Source organism: Anomaloglossus baeobatrachus, chromosome 9, assembly GCF_048569485.1.
Source record: "Anomaloglossus baeobatrachus isolate aAnoBae1 chromosome 9, aAnoBae1.hap1, whole genome shotgun sequence".
In the NCBI taxonomy this organism is placed as follows: domain Eukaryota; kingdom Metazoa; phylum Chordata; class Amphibia; order Anura; family Aromobatidae; genus Anomaloglossus; species Anomaloglossus baeobatrachus.
Genome location: NC_134361.1, coordinates 94,835,190 through 94,850,498, shown reverse-complemented (window position 1 = coordinate 94,850,498; position 15,309 = coordinate 94,835,190).

Below are 15,309 nucleotides of genomic sequence, written 5' to 3'. Positions count from 1 at the left end.
CGCATAGTGCGCACAGGATTTTTTTTTTCCCATAGGTTTTGCTGGTGAATCACTGCAGAGATGTTATGAACATAATATGCAGTGAAACATGCAGCGAAACCACAGGAAATCCGCGGCCAAAAACAGCAAGTGCGCAGAGGGGCTTATATAGCCTTTCCCAAATATTGTGTCATACAACCAAACCCAATTTATCTCACAGGGCTGACATTGCTAAGCCCTCAGTCTAAGCAGCTTCTAATCGCTCAACATCCAGAATAAAGACTCTATTTAAAGGAGTTGTTAAGACTTCACACATAAGTCTGCAGACCCTGTGTGACTGCAGACTTCTGGATCGTGACAGCTTGCTGTGCATAGGCTGACATGGTTCCATGGTGTTGATGGTGTGTGTGTGGGAGGTTACATGACCATATGTATATGTGATTTGCATACTTCCGGTCATGAGCCAACTAGACATGCTCAGCCTCTCTCAAAAAAAGTGTATTGAGAGAAGTGAGTTATGTCTCTAGGACGCATGAGACCACAGGCATGCAAATTGAATATGTGTGGTCATGTAACCTCTCAGTGGCAATGAGAGGTAATCCTGACAGCGTGCACACTGCACACAGTCATGATTCAGAAGTCTGCACATTCAGTGATTGCAGACTTTAATATCAATCCTGAGTAACCTCTTTAAAAGCTCATTTCTCTCGATGAAGATACTTTCAACTCACACTACGCCAGTATTCCTTTTATCAGCTTACTGTCCTTCCTCAAGTGACAACATTCTTACCTTGCAACAAAGAAAAATCTTGGCACTTTAGCCCTCAAGGTCTATAAGAACTCCAATCGACTTAAGCCCGCTTTACACGCTGCAATGTATCTTACAATGTGTCGGCGGGGTCACGTCGTAAGTGACGCACATCTGGCATCGTAAGGTACATTGCAGTGTGTGACAGGTACCTGCGATTGCGATTGAGTGGTAAAACGTTCATCGCATGCACGTCGTTCATTCCTCATGAATTGAACGTCAGATTGTTCATCGTACCCGGGGTAGCACACATCGCAGTGTGTAACACCCTGGGAACGATTAACAGATCTTACCTGCGTCCTGCGGCTCCCGGCCGGTAATGTGGAAGGAAGGAGGTGGGCGGGATGTTTACGTCCCGCTCATCTTCTCCGCCCCTCCGCTTCTATTGGCCGGCTGCCGCGTGACGTCGATGTGACGCCGAACGTCCCTCCCACTCCAGGAAGTGGACGTTCGCCGCCCACATCGAGGTCGTATGGACGGGTAAGTACGTGTGACGGGGGTTAATCGTTTGTGCGGCACGTTCAACAAATTGAACATGCTACACATACGATGGAGGCGTTGCAAATCGCATACGATATCGTATGCAAAATTGCAACGTGTAAAGCGGGCTTAACACATCACGATTGTCAAGCCCTCTGCAACTTATCAACCCATTAAGTGTTGACAAGCGTTTATAATTGAGCTCTTTTAAAAAGAGAACACAAACACAACAAAAATTACATAGTTACATAGTTACATAGGTTGAAAAAAGACCTAGGTCCATCTAGTTCAACCTTCCTCCACCAGTTCTACATTTGGTCACTAAGCCATTCATAACCAACAATGTCACAAAGGAAATATACATTATTGCAAAACTTAACTATTCATTAAATACAACATTACATAGTTACATAGGTTGAAAAAAAAAACTAGGTCCATCTAGTTCCTCCTTCCTCCACCAATTCTAAATTTTTTTCACTGAAGCATCTATAACCGACAATGTTGTGTGTCCTGAGGAAATCATCCAGTGCTTTTCTAAATACTGTTATAGTATCTGCCATTACTACCTCTTTTTTGTGGTGTTAAGGCAATGATACATGGTTTTCTAAATATTTAAATATATAAACCTGAAAAAATTGTGACATGCATTTGCCTCAGCCCCCTAAGGCCTCTTTAACACATCAGTTTTTTTGCCAGCTTCACATGCACTCACCTGCCCTGCGACCGTCGCTCTGGCCGGCGACCCGCCTCCTTCCTAAGGGGGCGGGTCGTGCGGCGTCATAGCGACGTCACACAGCAGGCGGCCAATAGCGGCGGAGGGGCGGAGATGAGCAGGATGTAAACATCCCGCCCACCTTCTTCCTTCCGTAGAGCCGCCGGTGGCAGGTAAGGTGAAGTTCCTCGCTCCTGCGGCGTAACACACAGCGATATGTGCTGCCGCAGGAATGAGGAACAGCATCGTACCGTCGCTGCAGCATAATTATGGAAAAGTTGGAGCCTGCAGCGATGATACGATAACAACGCTTTTGCGCTCATTCATCGTATCATCTAGAATTTACACACAACGATGTCAAAAGTGACGCCGGATGTGCGTCACTTTCGATTTGACCCCACCGACATTGCACGTGCGATTTTGCAATGTGCAAAGCCGCCCTTAGTCAATATTTTATAGGACCACCTTTTGCTGCAATGACTGCTGCAATTCTTGTTGGGTTTGTTTCTACTAGTTTTGCACATCTAAAGGCTGAAATGAATGCATGTTTTTTTGCAAAGTAGAGCTAGCTCAGTAAGATTGGATGGAAAGCATCTGTGAATAGCGATTTTCAAGTCTTGCCATATATTCTTAATGGGATTTAGGTCTGGACTGTGACCGGGTTATTCACACACTTGAATATGCTTTGATCTAAACAATTCCATTGTTAACACTAGCATGATGTTGTCATGCTGGAAGGTGAACCTACACCCCAGTCAAGTTTTTTGCAGCCTCTAATAGGTTTATCCCTAGAATTGCCCTGTATTTAGCGCCCTCCATCTTCACATTAACTCCAACCAGCTTCCCAATTCCTCTTGCCTGTACGTATGCTAACTCTAGTACGAGCATCACGGTGCTTGGGTATGCTCAGTAGTTGGCCAAGTGTAAGCCACTTGAAATCTCTGAATGGCTCTCAATTGGTGTATAAACCATGTTTCTGCATTTATTGTGTCCAAAAAAAACCTAAATATGCTCTACTGTGTACATAATCAAGCCCCCGCCATGATTTATTGCAGACATCACTGAGCTGCCCCCATGCTTTACTACAGACATCACCAAGCCACGAAAATACTCTAGTGTGGACATCACTGAGCCACTGCCATGATTTACTATTGACATCACTGAGCCACTGCTATTGATGTGTGCAGTTTGGAGGAAGAGGAGGCACTCACACAAACCAAACAGCACCACAGCAAAGGAGAGAGCAGGGGGCAAAAGCCCAAAGCCAGTATGTCAGCGGCTACTGCCCACCGCACCATGGAAAGGCTCACACAATAGCCAGCTCAAAAGAGCTCCCTGGTCAGGCATTTCTTCTGAAAATGTACTGATGACAAGAGACGGGTGCTTAGCACGTTGTGCTGTCAGAGCTAGAGATGGGCGAATAGTGATATATTCGGGTTCAGATTATTTGAGCAGAATGATTTCTATTATTCATGTATTTGTCACGAACAAAGGTGGGAGAAACCACAGATGTTTGGGTCCAGTCAAATTTTTTTAAAAAATGTTATTTGGGCCTGGACTTGAACCCAAACATCAGCCCAGATGCCGAACCTCATATACAGTGGGGAAAAAAAAGTATTTAGTCAGCCACCAATTGTGCATGTTCTCTCACTTAAAAAGATGAGAGAGGCCTGTAATTGACAACTATGAGAGACAAAATGAGAAAACAAATCCAGAAAATCACCTTGTCTGATTTGGCAAAAAAATTTTGGCAAATTACGGTGGAAAATAAGTATTTAGTCATTTAAAAACATGCAAGATTTCTGGCTCTCACAGACCTGTAACTTCTCTTTAAGAGGCTCCTCTGTCCTCCACTCATTACCTGTAGTAATGGCACCTGCTTGAACTTGTTATCAGTATAAAAGACACCTGCCCACAACCTCAAACAGTCACACTCTAAACTCCACTATGGTGAAGACCAAAGAGCTGTCAAAGGACACCAGAAACAAAATTGTAGCCCTTCACCAGGCTGTGAAGACTGACTCTTCAATAGCCAAGCAGCTTGATATGATGAAATCAATTGTGGGAGCAATAATAAGAAAATGGAAGACATACAAGACCACTGATAATCTCCCTCAATCTGGGGCTCCACGCAAGATCTCACCCCAATATCAATGGGCCTTCCCAGCCTGAGAATACCAGCCCCCAACTGTCAGCTTTATTATGGCTAGCATTCAAAATTGGGGGGATCGTACAGTTTTTTTAAATTATTTAAATAATTTTTTAAAAAGCCGCATAGGATACCTCTTATTTTGATACATAGCAAAGATAACGTGCACAGCTGAGGGCTGTAGCCTGTAGCCGTATGTTTTATCTGAGTTAGGTATCAGAATATGGGGGACCCTATGCCAATTTATTTTTTTCTTACACCACTCTGACACAGACAGCATATGTGATTTCAAACAATCACAGACGTTGTCGCACAGGGTGAGGACGCGGTGTGACTGCAATCCGCCATGACTGAGTGTGGAGAAAGCAGTGAATATTTATGAGGGTTAATGAGCGGACCCAGAAGTCGTGTTACAGCTGTGCGGGAGACCCAGTAAATATAACGTTCTTGATTTATTCATTATTTTCTTTCTTTTTCCTATATTTTTAATTATCCGGGTGGCCGAATCCGAACAGTTAAACGGAGGTAACTGAGAGCTCTGTGATCGTGGTCCATAAACAGATTCTAGGCATTTTACAGTTCGGGTTCGCCGATCACTAGTCACAAAAAGAACCTGATGCAAGTCAATAGGAAACTTGAGTAATTTTCAGTAGGACTTTGGAAGTCGATCCGGGAGTACAGTAAACATGCTACAAAGGATGGAAAAGTGTTGAAACTGAATGGTAACAGCATAGGGACTCACATTTGATTTCTGGGAATAATATTGTCATTATTATGTATTATGGGGATTAAAGCAGGACAGTTAGACTTACTGAGATTCCCTGCAGCTATTACACTACTTACGTGCCCGCTCATTAAATCTCATACATGTGAACAGCTTCCCCGCACATCCTCTCTGCCAGCGTCTGTGATTAGCTGCAGCCAGACTGCCGGCATTCCGGCGTCTCTGACTGGCTGCCCTCACAGTGGCTGTTTGGTTCCCTTAATGGAGTGTAAGAATAAATAAATAATTATTAAATAAAAAAAATCTTGCAGGGTCCACCGTATATAAATACGCAGCACAGATAAAGCATACATCTACAAGCTGCAGCCCACAACCATACACATTATCTTGGTTGTGTATCAAAATAAGAAGGCCCACACCCAGCTTCTTTTTTTAATTATTTAAAAAAATATTTTTAAAAAAAAAAAGCGAGTGGTCCCCCCTAATTTTGATACCCAGTCATGATAAAGCCAACAGCTGAAGGCTGGTATACTCAGGCTGGGGTGTTTCATGGTTATTGATATTAACCAGGGCTGCGGAGTCACTAAGCCAAACCTCCGACTCCTCAATTTCCCTGATTCTGACGTCGACTCCGATTCCCTTATACATGACTCATGTTTTTGATAAATTTACTGTAGTATAATGGTAACATCAGGCTTTTAATCATTATTATAATAGAATAATCAAGCTGTTTAGATAGAACATAATATATTTATTGGAATACAAGTTTAGAACACAAAAAAACTTTAATAAATTGTAAATATGCAATACACTATGCATTACGTGGGGAAAAAAAAGCCGTTTTCAACAAAAATATACGAAATAAAGCGAGCTTAACACGCTGCGACATCGCTAGCAATATCGCGAGCGATAGCACCCGCCCACGTCGGTGGCGCGTCACTGGGTTATCGCTGCCGTAGCGAACAATATCGCTACGACAGCGTCACACGCAATTACCTCTTCACCGACGTCGCTGTGGCCGCCGAACAATCTCTCCTTTAAGCCCGCTTTACACACTACAATATATCTTACGATGTGTCGACGGGGTCATGTCGTAAGTGACGCACATCCGGCATCGTAAAGTACATTGTAGTGTGTAACAGCTACGTGCGATTGCGAATGAACGGTAAAACGTTCATCGCACGCACGACGTTCATTCCTCATGAATTCAACGTCAGGTTGTTCATTGTACCCGGGGTAGCACACATCGCAGTGTGTGACACCCCGGGAACGATGAACAGATCTTACCTGCGTCCCGCGGCTCCCGGCCAGCAATGCGGAAGGAAGGAAGTGGGCGGGATGTTTATGCCCCGCTCATCTCCGCCCCTGCGCTTCTATTGGCCGGCTGCCGCATGACATCGATGTGACGCCGAACGTCCCTCCCACTCCAGGAAGTGGACGTTCGCCACCCACATCGAGGTCGTATGGACGGGTAAGTACGTGTGACGGGGGTTAATCATTTGTGCGGCAGATTCAACAAAATTGAACGTGCCGCACATACGATGGGGGCGGTTACGATCGCATACAATATCGTATGCAGAATCGTAACATGTAAAGCAGGCTTTAAGGAGGAGGTTCGTTCGGTGTCACAGCGGCGTCACTAAGCAGCCGCCCAATAGAAGCGGAGGGGCGGAGATGAGCGGCCGGAACATCCTGCCCACCTCCTTCCTTCCTCATTGCGGGTTGCCGCAGGTACGGTGATGTGTGCTGCCGCAGGAACGACGAACAACCTGCGTCCTGCAACAGCAACGATAATCGGGATTAGAACGATGTGTCAACAATCAACGATTAAGTGAGTAATTTTTATCGTTAACAGTTGTTCGTTCGTTTCACACACAACGATATCGCTAACGAGGCCGGATGTGCGTCACGAAATCCATGACCCCAACGACATCTCATTAGCGATGTTGTTGCGTGTAAAGCCCGCTTAACATTTATATAGTCTATTAATTTGTTCTGAGAAATACTGTGTTTTTCCAAAAATAAGCCCTCCCCCAAAAATAAGCCCTAGCAGGCATTTTCAGCATTTTCGGAGCAAGGCTTAAATATAAGCCCTCCCCCGAAAATAAGCCCTAATCGCGGATCAATAATGAAATGTCCATCCAGCTTAAAAAAGTTACAGATACTGCAGGACACTTTATTATAGAAAGCAGGCACCCCGCAATCACACTCACCCGACGCAAGGGCAGAGGACCTGCAGTGATCGCACACCTGCATACATCAGATCTCACATCTGCACACATCAGATCTCACACACACACACACATCCGATCTCACACACACACAATCAGATCGCACACACAAACATCGGATCATACACATCGCATCACACACATACTCACCACATCCAGCGACAACGATTTCTTCTGGCTGGCAGAATCCTGGGAGGCAGTGCGGTGGAGCGCAAGAATGCTTGCTTACAGGACCTGCGAGCTGGACACGTGACTTTCTCCCATCATTCCCTGCGGCCAGAAGTATTCTGTAACACTGGAAGTAATGTGTGTGTGTGTGTGTGTGTGTCAGTCAGCCAGCCAGAAGCAGGGGAGGATGGCGTGCAGCACCCACCGGAGATCACAGGGAGGACCTGGGAGCCACGCTGTAACACCTGCCTGGAGAAACAGACTCAGGTAGGATGTAATGGACAGACTAAAGGGAAGCCCCTCACCAAGCAGGACCCCAAAACCCTGAAACCCTTTAACCCCTATACAGGGATTTGGAATTACACAAGGCCCTGGAGATCTCTACCCGTGGAAGGCTGCAGTCCGATGAGAGTAGTCGTCAGGCAGGGTCAAACCAGGAACAGCAGAACAGGGACAGAATCGGCAGGCAAAGGCGTAAACAGAAAACATAGCAGTGGTCAGATCCGGGTCGAGCAGCGAGGTACAAAACAGCAGGCAGAAGGGTAGTCAACAACAAGCAAGTCAGCGCGCAGGAATCACAAAACAAACAGCACATGAGCCAGAATCAGAACTATCTCTGGCAGAGGCCAGCAGACAGGAGGGGGAATTAGAAGGGTGTGGTGTCTTCCCATTAGCTGTAGCTGAACGCTGGCAACTTCAGCTGGGAGACACCCGCCACCTACAGTCAGCCAGCGGTACTGCAGATCCCAAGATAACCCAGCCCAGTGGATGATCGGAGCCTGCGCCCACCGGTGCTGCTGGCATCGACTCCTCTCCCATCACCAGCACCATCCACGGCAGGAACACGGCGTCGCCTGGCGATCGGAGCAGAAGTCGCTGGAGCAGACTCCGGTGGTAACGTAACACACGCAGACATCCGGGTCAGGTAAGTATGAGTGTCCTGGGAAGTGGGGGGTCTGCTTTTTTGGGGGGCTACATTTACCCCCAACAATGTTTATCCAAAAATAAGACCTCCTCCCAAAAAAAGCCCTAGTGCTTTTTTGGGGGGCAGAAAAAGTGTAAGACGGTGTCTTATTTTTGGAAAAACACGGTAGTATGGCCTCTGTCACATCCTCCTTCATAGATGACCTCAAATCTGACCTAATTACTTTAAGGCTAGAGAACAACCTCTCTATATACTAACTTGCTTTGTTGGCCAATCAATAACCACAGGGGCAAGATCTCTAACAACATCTCGGGGTATAAAGGATTGCCTCATGCATAGTCAGCTTTGATGAACGGTTGAACTCTTCTACTTCTTTGAGAGCAAGTAAAAGATTTTTCTGAAATATGGTCAATCTGTTAGCAGTGTCTTTCTCCATTTCATTGAAGCAGCAATGCCATTTGTGAGTAAACCTCCACTTTGGGACAGGCAAAACAGCAAGTTCTTCCACTTCTTATGAAAAAAGCTAAATTCTCAGCTTCTATTAGTCATGTAAATGGGTAATGACGCAATTCCTTTCATTCAGCTACCTGTGTCCATTTACCTTCATTTAATGTTGGGTTGGCCATGTCTACAAGAAAGGGTTTCAGCTCAAGCAATCACTCAATCATTAAATAAGTGCTGCCCCACTGAGTGACTTGATTGACAATTGCCCCTTTTCCAGCACGACTCTTCAGAATGGAATCAATTTTAGGGGTTCTGGCAGCAATAACCAATTTCCTCACTTTACCAATCAGATTTTCAGCATGTCCCTCTTACAGACTCCCTTATTGCCAGCTGCAGCATGTGCACAACACAGCACATGTGATAAACAGGATAGAGAAGTGAAGAATTTCAACAAGATCATCTAATTCTAAAGAATCATTTTGCTGTTTATTGAAAATTTAGACTTCCTTTAAAGGGAACAAATCACCAGGATTTTCGCATGTATCCTAAAGCCAGTGCTATACTGGCACTATCAGGCTGCTTATCTACATACCATTAGTGGTCAGCTCGGATGTTTAGGTTTTGAAATTCAAGAAAGTGAAGTTTGTAAAATGAGAAGCTTCTTGAGTGACAGCTGCACTGGAGCAGATAATATATTCATAGTTATCCCCTCCCTCTGTTAAAATTAGCATAAGTATTATACAAATGACTCACTTTGTCAAGCAGGACCTGTGGTTAGGTCATACACCAAGCCATGTGACCAGAAGGGGTGGGGCCTAGGCCACCAAAGCTGGATACCAGGTCACATGGGTATGACCTCACCACAGGTCCTGCTAGACAAAGTGAGTCGTTTGTATCATGCTTATGCTAATTCTAACAGAGGGAGGGGATAACTATGAATATATGATCTGCTCCAGTGCAGCTGTCACTCAAGAAGCTGCTCATTTTACAAACTTCACTTTCTTGAATTTCAAAACCTAAACATCCGAGCTGACCACTAATGGTATGTAGATAAGCAAATTGTAAACAAAACATACATGGCTAAATAATCAATACTCTGGGGGAAACACTCCGCAGGTTCCCACAGGAGGGGTGCCAACTTCAAACCAAAACATGTTATACAAGGAGAACAAAGAAGAAAATGGCACTTATATTATGCAAAAAAGTTATATTTATTGAGGAATATTAATTATCAAAATATTTATTCTTTGGTAGAAAACAGTCACAAAGATTTTTTTGCAAAAAAAATAATAAAATCGAGGCCACAGAGGTGTGAATGGAAGACAAGGTTGAATACAATAGGGAACACAATTGTGATAAAACCAAAACACCAACTCTGTTAACCCTGCCACATAAGAGAAATGTAGAAGAGCCAAGTGGACGGCTCAATGGAGGCTATAGTAAATGGGAGAGGGGGAAGGGAATAACCAAGGGGAACTAGTCGTGGGTCAGGGAGGTTAGGCTACATGGAACCAAATAGCTGCAAGGTAGTCATGGATCCCGAGGGTAAGGCCGAGAATCAATGCAGGTGCAGCCCGCCACTGGTCGGGGAGCAGACCATAATTAACCGTGGGTCACAGAGGTAAGGCTGCAAAGAACTTGTGTCATGACCAAACCACAAAAGATGTACATAATACAAAAATGTGTATAGTCGTGAGTCAAGAGGATAAGGTCAGAAGTCACTAAGTATGCAGCCTACCAATGGTTAAAGGAACCCCTTGGATTATAGTACAAAAAGAAGAATAACCAAAGGTCACAAAAGTAAGGCTGCAAAAAAGAGGGGGTGTATGGCCCAATTGGAAATATTAAATAAAGACCAATAGTAAATAAGGTAGGGAAATGGCCAAGAGTTAAACAACGTGACCAATACAGCCCCTTGCTGAGGGGGTAGGATGATACGGTAAGCAGAAGCACCGGTGCCGACCACAGCAGTAAAAGGGTAAATAATTTATAGACAGCCCAGATGCATAAGCCTGTATGACACAGGGAATGCCAAAGGGTAGATGAAAAAGTAAATGCTGCTATGGTGGACAGCGGCGCAACTGCAAACCGGACCATCCAAGGAGGGGGAGAAAGTAGGGTACTGGAAAGAGTATAAGAAAAGATTATGTAGCAAGCAGTTATAAGTAAGAGACCGTGTCAGCGGGAGCGGTGTGAATAGATGCCGATGGCATCGCTGACACGGAAATGCAAGGAGCCAGAGATTACCTGGTGAAAGGCAGGCTTCAACGTCCGTTTCGCTTAGGCGCTTATTCAAGAATAAGCGCCTAAGCGAAACGGACGTTGAAGCCTTCCTCCACCTCCACGCCCTGCCTTTCACCAGGTAATCTCTGGCTCCTTGCATTTCCGTGTCAGCGATGCCATCGGCATCTATTCACACCGCTCCCGCTGACACGGTCTCTTACTTATAACTGCTTGCTACATAATCTTTTCTTATACTCTTATACACATTTTTGTATTATGTACATCTTTTGTGGTTTGGTCATGACACAAGTTCTTTGCAGCCTTACCTCTGTGACCCACGGCTAATTATGGTCTGCTCCCCGACCAGTGGCGGGCTGCACCTGCATTGATTCTCGGCCTTACCCTCGGGATCCATGACTACCTTGCAGCTATTTGGTTCCATGTAGCCTCACCTCCCTGACCCACGACTAGTTCCCCTTGGTTATTCCCTTCCCCCTCTCCCATTTACTATAGCCTCCATTGAGCCGTCCACTTGGCTCTTCTACATTTCTCTTATGTGGCAGGGTTAACAGGGTTGGTGTTTTGGTTTTATCACAATTGTCTTCCCTATTGTATTCAACCTTGTCTTCCATTCACACCTCTGTGGCCTCGATTTTATTATTTTTCTTGCAAAAAAATCTTTGTGACTGTTTTCTACCAAAGAATAAATACTTTGATAATTAATATTCCTCAATAAAAATAACTTTTTTGCATAATATAAGTGCCATTTTCTTCTTTCTTCTCCTTGTATAATATGTAGATAAGCAGCCTGATTAAGAAGTATTTACGTTAATCCAACTTTCATGCTCACTCTAGAGTCTCTAGCAGTTCTGAGATGATTACAGGCATTCTTTGTGTCTTTGTTTTTATCCTTATCTGTAGAGGAGGAGCTTCACTACTTATAACATGTACCAGAAGTGCAGCACAGATTCATCTCAACTAAAAGCCTAGATTCTTTGATCAGAAATAGAACAGACATTTATAGGACATTTCATAACTTTCCCAAATTCTTATGAAAAAATATAAATCACATAATACATTTAACCGCTGTACCCAATTTATTATATAGTTTAAGAGTCGGAGTCGGTCCGTTTTATACCGACTCCACCAAAATGGACACCGACTCCGACTCCACAGCCCTGCCCCCAAACTAAAAATATTAGCCCGCAGGCGCCCAGAATTTTCGCATCCATTAGGGTAACATAAGGAGTTAATGACAGCTCACAGCTGGCACTAAGCCCTAGATTAGTAATAGGGGGGATGTATGAGACCCCCCACTACTAATCCTGTAAGTACAAAGAAATAAAAACAAAATAGGGAAAAATCCTTTATTTAAATTATTTAAAAAAAAAAAAAAAAAACACTCTTTCTCCAATTTACTAACCCCAAAACACCCAGGTCCAATGTAATCCACACCACGACAATTCCGACTCTGCTACATGCTGAAGTTGCACTGCGTGGGAACATTAGAAAATATGTCCGCCCGTTGTGTCTTCAGGTAGACACTGACTGAGCCGCAGCTGTGTACGGTGAAGTTACTAATTTTATTTGTGGACACAGCTAGTGGTTCCTACAGTACCCCACCTGTGACCTCAGGTAAACTGATCTCCGGTGAACTGATTGAACTCAGTGACCTCCCCTCAGGTGAAGGGAGTTCAATCAGATGTGCATCTCCTTGAAGAAAACCGCGTTTTTGTTTTTTTTTACCAAGATATACAGATTTGGTGCTGAAATTTATACACCAAATTCCTGCACCAAATCTGCATCTTCTAGCAAAAATAACATGTATCAAAATGCAACAACATTGACCTTTATCAGGGCTGTTGCCACACAGGGCTTCGAGGTTGAGTTCCTGGCCTGACAGTGGGCATATTCCTAACTTTCCAGCCAGGGGATGGGAGGAGGAGGAACAGTCTGCATAGCAAGGTGGTAATGAAATTTGCTCAGGGGCATCACTGTAGTGTGGCTGGGTGGATACAAATGACCCAGCCCACACACCTGCAATCGAGGACAGCTTATTGTTTCCTCTGGACAGCCTAGTACACATGACCAATACATGCTGTTTTGCCTGCGCAATGACCAGCGAGTTGCCAGGATTCTCATCAGTTCTGAAAACGGGCTGGCCACCCTGCTGGATCCACACTACAGAGACAACATAGATATTTTCAGCACTGGAGTGGAATCCTAAAATGTGTGAATATATGTGCAATCTGGAGGCAGCTTTTCTGAGTAAGGAGTGGGTTCACTTTGAAATGCGTAGAATTAGAACACCTTTCCAATAATCTATGACTTGGATCTTTTTGTCTACAGCAACGCAGATTTATCCACTTTTTTTTTCCTGGCTCCAGTTTATTGCCTTCAGCTTTATGACTCGTGGTCCATGCAGCAGCTGTTCATGCATTTAAAGGGAACCTGTCACCACATTTTCGGCCTATAAGCTGCGGCCACCACCACTGGGCTCTTATATACAGCATTCTAACATGCCATCTGTATTTCCCTAGTTATATGAAATGAGATAGCACTCCATATATATTTGGGTAATTGATCATTGACAATGATTGGTGATTACTGTATAATTGAGTACTCACAATATATGCCGGTATATTTTTTTTATGGACCTGACGGACTAGCAATCCTTGCTTATGAATTTTTTATGTATTTTAATCTGACCAATAAATATATGAGTTTTTATACTCAAATTCTGAAACTTGGTTTCTGTTGTATAGTTGATGATCATGGAGTCTAGCTCTCGTTTTTGGATTGATGTTTATGAATATTTCCTACTGAAGGTCAGCAACCAGCATTTCTTGCAGCTGCTCAGTATTTGGGTAAGACCCTATTGCGCTTCTTTATCCACAGCAGTCCAGTGGTTACTGATGAGTTTGCACCATTTAACTTCTGGGTTTTGTAATTGGACACATGGCCTGAGCTTGCACAATACACCTTGGAAGTGCCGGCTTGGTTATCACAGACGGGTGCATCTGCCTGTCTTCACCTAATGTGGAAAATCTCACTTTAATTAAAATGAATAAGTCGTGGATTACATCGGACTTGTCTGTACCTACCCGCAACCAGACATTGGTAAACTCTATTTACCATTCCCAATTTTTTGGGGCCTCAAAAAATACAGTAACCCCTAAAAAAACAATAACATTAAAAAAAATGGTTAACGTTCTCTTCTTTTGCCTCTTGGACCTTCGAAGCCACATTCAACTCAACCTCATCCTCCACTTGGATCTCTTCCTCCTGGTTTAATGTTTTTTGTTTTGGGGGATTATAGCTGTTGGTAAGATATTTTAAGACACAAAACCCAAAAGAAAAAACTGGAAAAGTACATTAAAAAAAAAAAAAGTGTTGTCTATCTCCTCCTCCTGGGACAAACCTTTTGGGTTTTTTTTACATTTTATCTTATTTTAAAAGAGTTCTGGGTGCTTGGGTGTCAACTGTTAAAACAGGCCTTTGAAAATTGTTGATGGGGGGGGGGTGAACTCTACAGATAAAGGTTGCCTGAGTCAAGTCAGAAAAAAGGCTTTGTAGTGGCCCTTTTTTTTTTTTTTTTTTTAAATTGTTGCTCTGTGGGGGAAATCTGGCAAGTTTAGACGTGTGGGTCAACAGTGGAAAGAGGCTCTGCAAGGGGGTTTGTGATTCAAATTGTTGCTCTGCGGGTGAACACTGCACAATCTTGGCGATAAGGGTCAACCAGGACGAGAGGCTATTTAGAGGCCTTTTTAAAAATGTTGTGCTCTGTGAGATGGATTTATATATATATATATATATATATATATATATATATATATATATAAATTATACAGAGTGGGTCCAAAAGTAGGTGGACAGTATGTGTGATAGGGTTGTCAAACATGGTGTAAAGTGAAACTGACTCGGTTACCCTTACCAACCAATCAGATTCCACCTTTCATTTTCCAAAGAGTCTGTGAAGAATGAAAAGAGGAATCTGATTGTTGCTAAGGGCAACTGAGTCAGTTTCACTTTACACCATGTTGGATAACCCCATTACGCATACTGTCCGCATACTTTTGGACCCACCCTGTATATATGATAAACATAAGTAGTGCCCCCCATGGTTCTGCCAGCTATCCCCTATATACCAGTACTGCGCTCTCTCAATAGAACACAATCTCAGGGCAAGATGTTGCTTTCCGCTCCCACCACAAGGGGGCGCTCCCTGCAAGGTTACTGCAGTCGCCCTCTCCACCCCGTGTCCAGCTCCCTCTAGTGGCGGCACCAGTATCCTCTATTATGTAAGCTCGCTCCGCAGCAGGTCCTCTCAGGGAGGCTCCTTATCAGTCCGGTGCGGTCCTTGGGGCCACTGCGCTCAAAACCGCGGGAGACGTGGAGCAGAACCCTGGACAGCTCGGACGTGAACGCGCAGCGCGCCCACAACAGCACGTGCTGGTGCCTCAGCA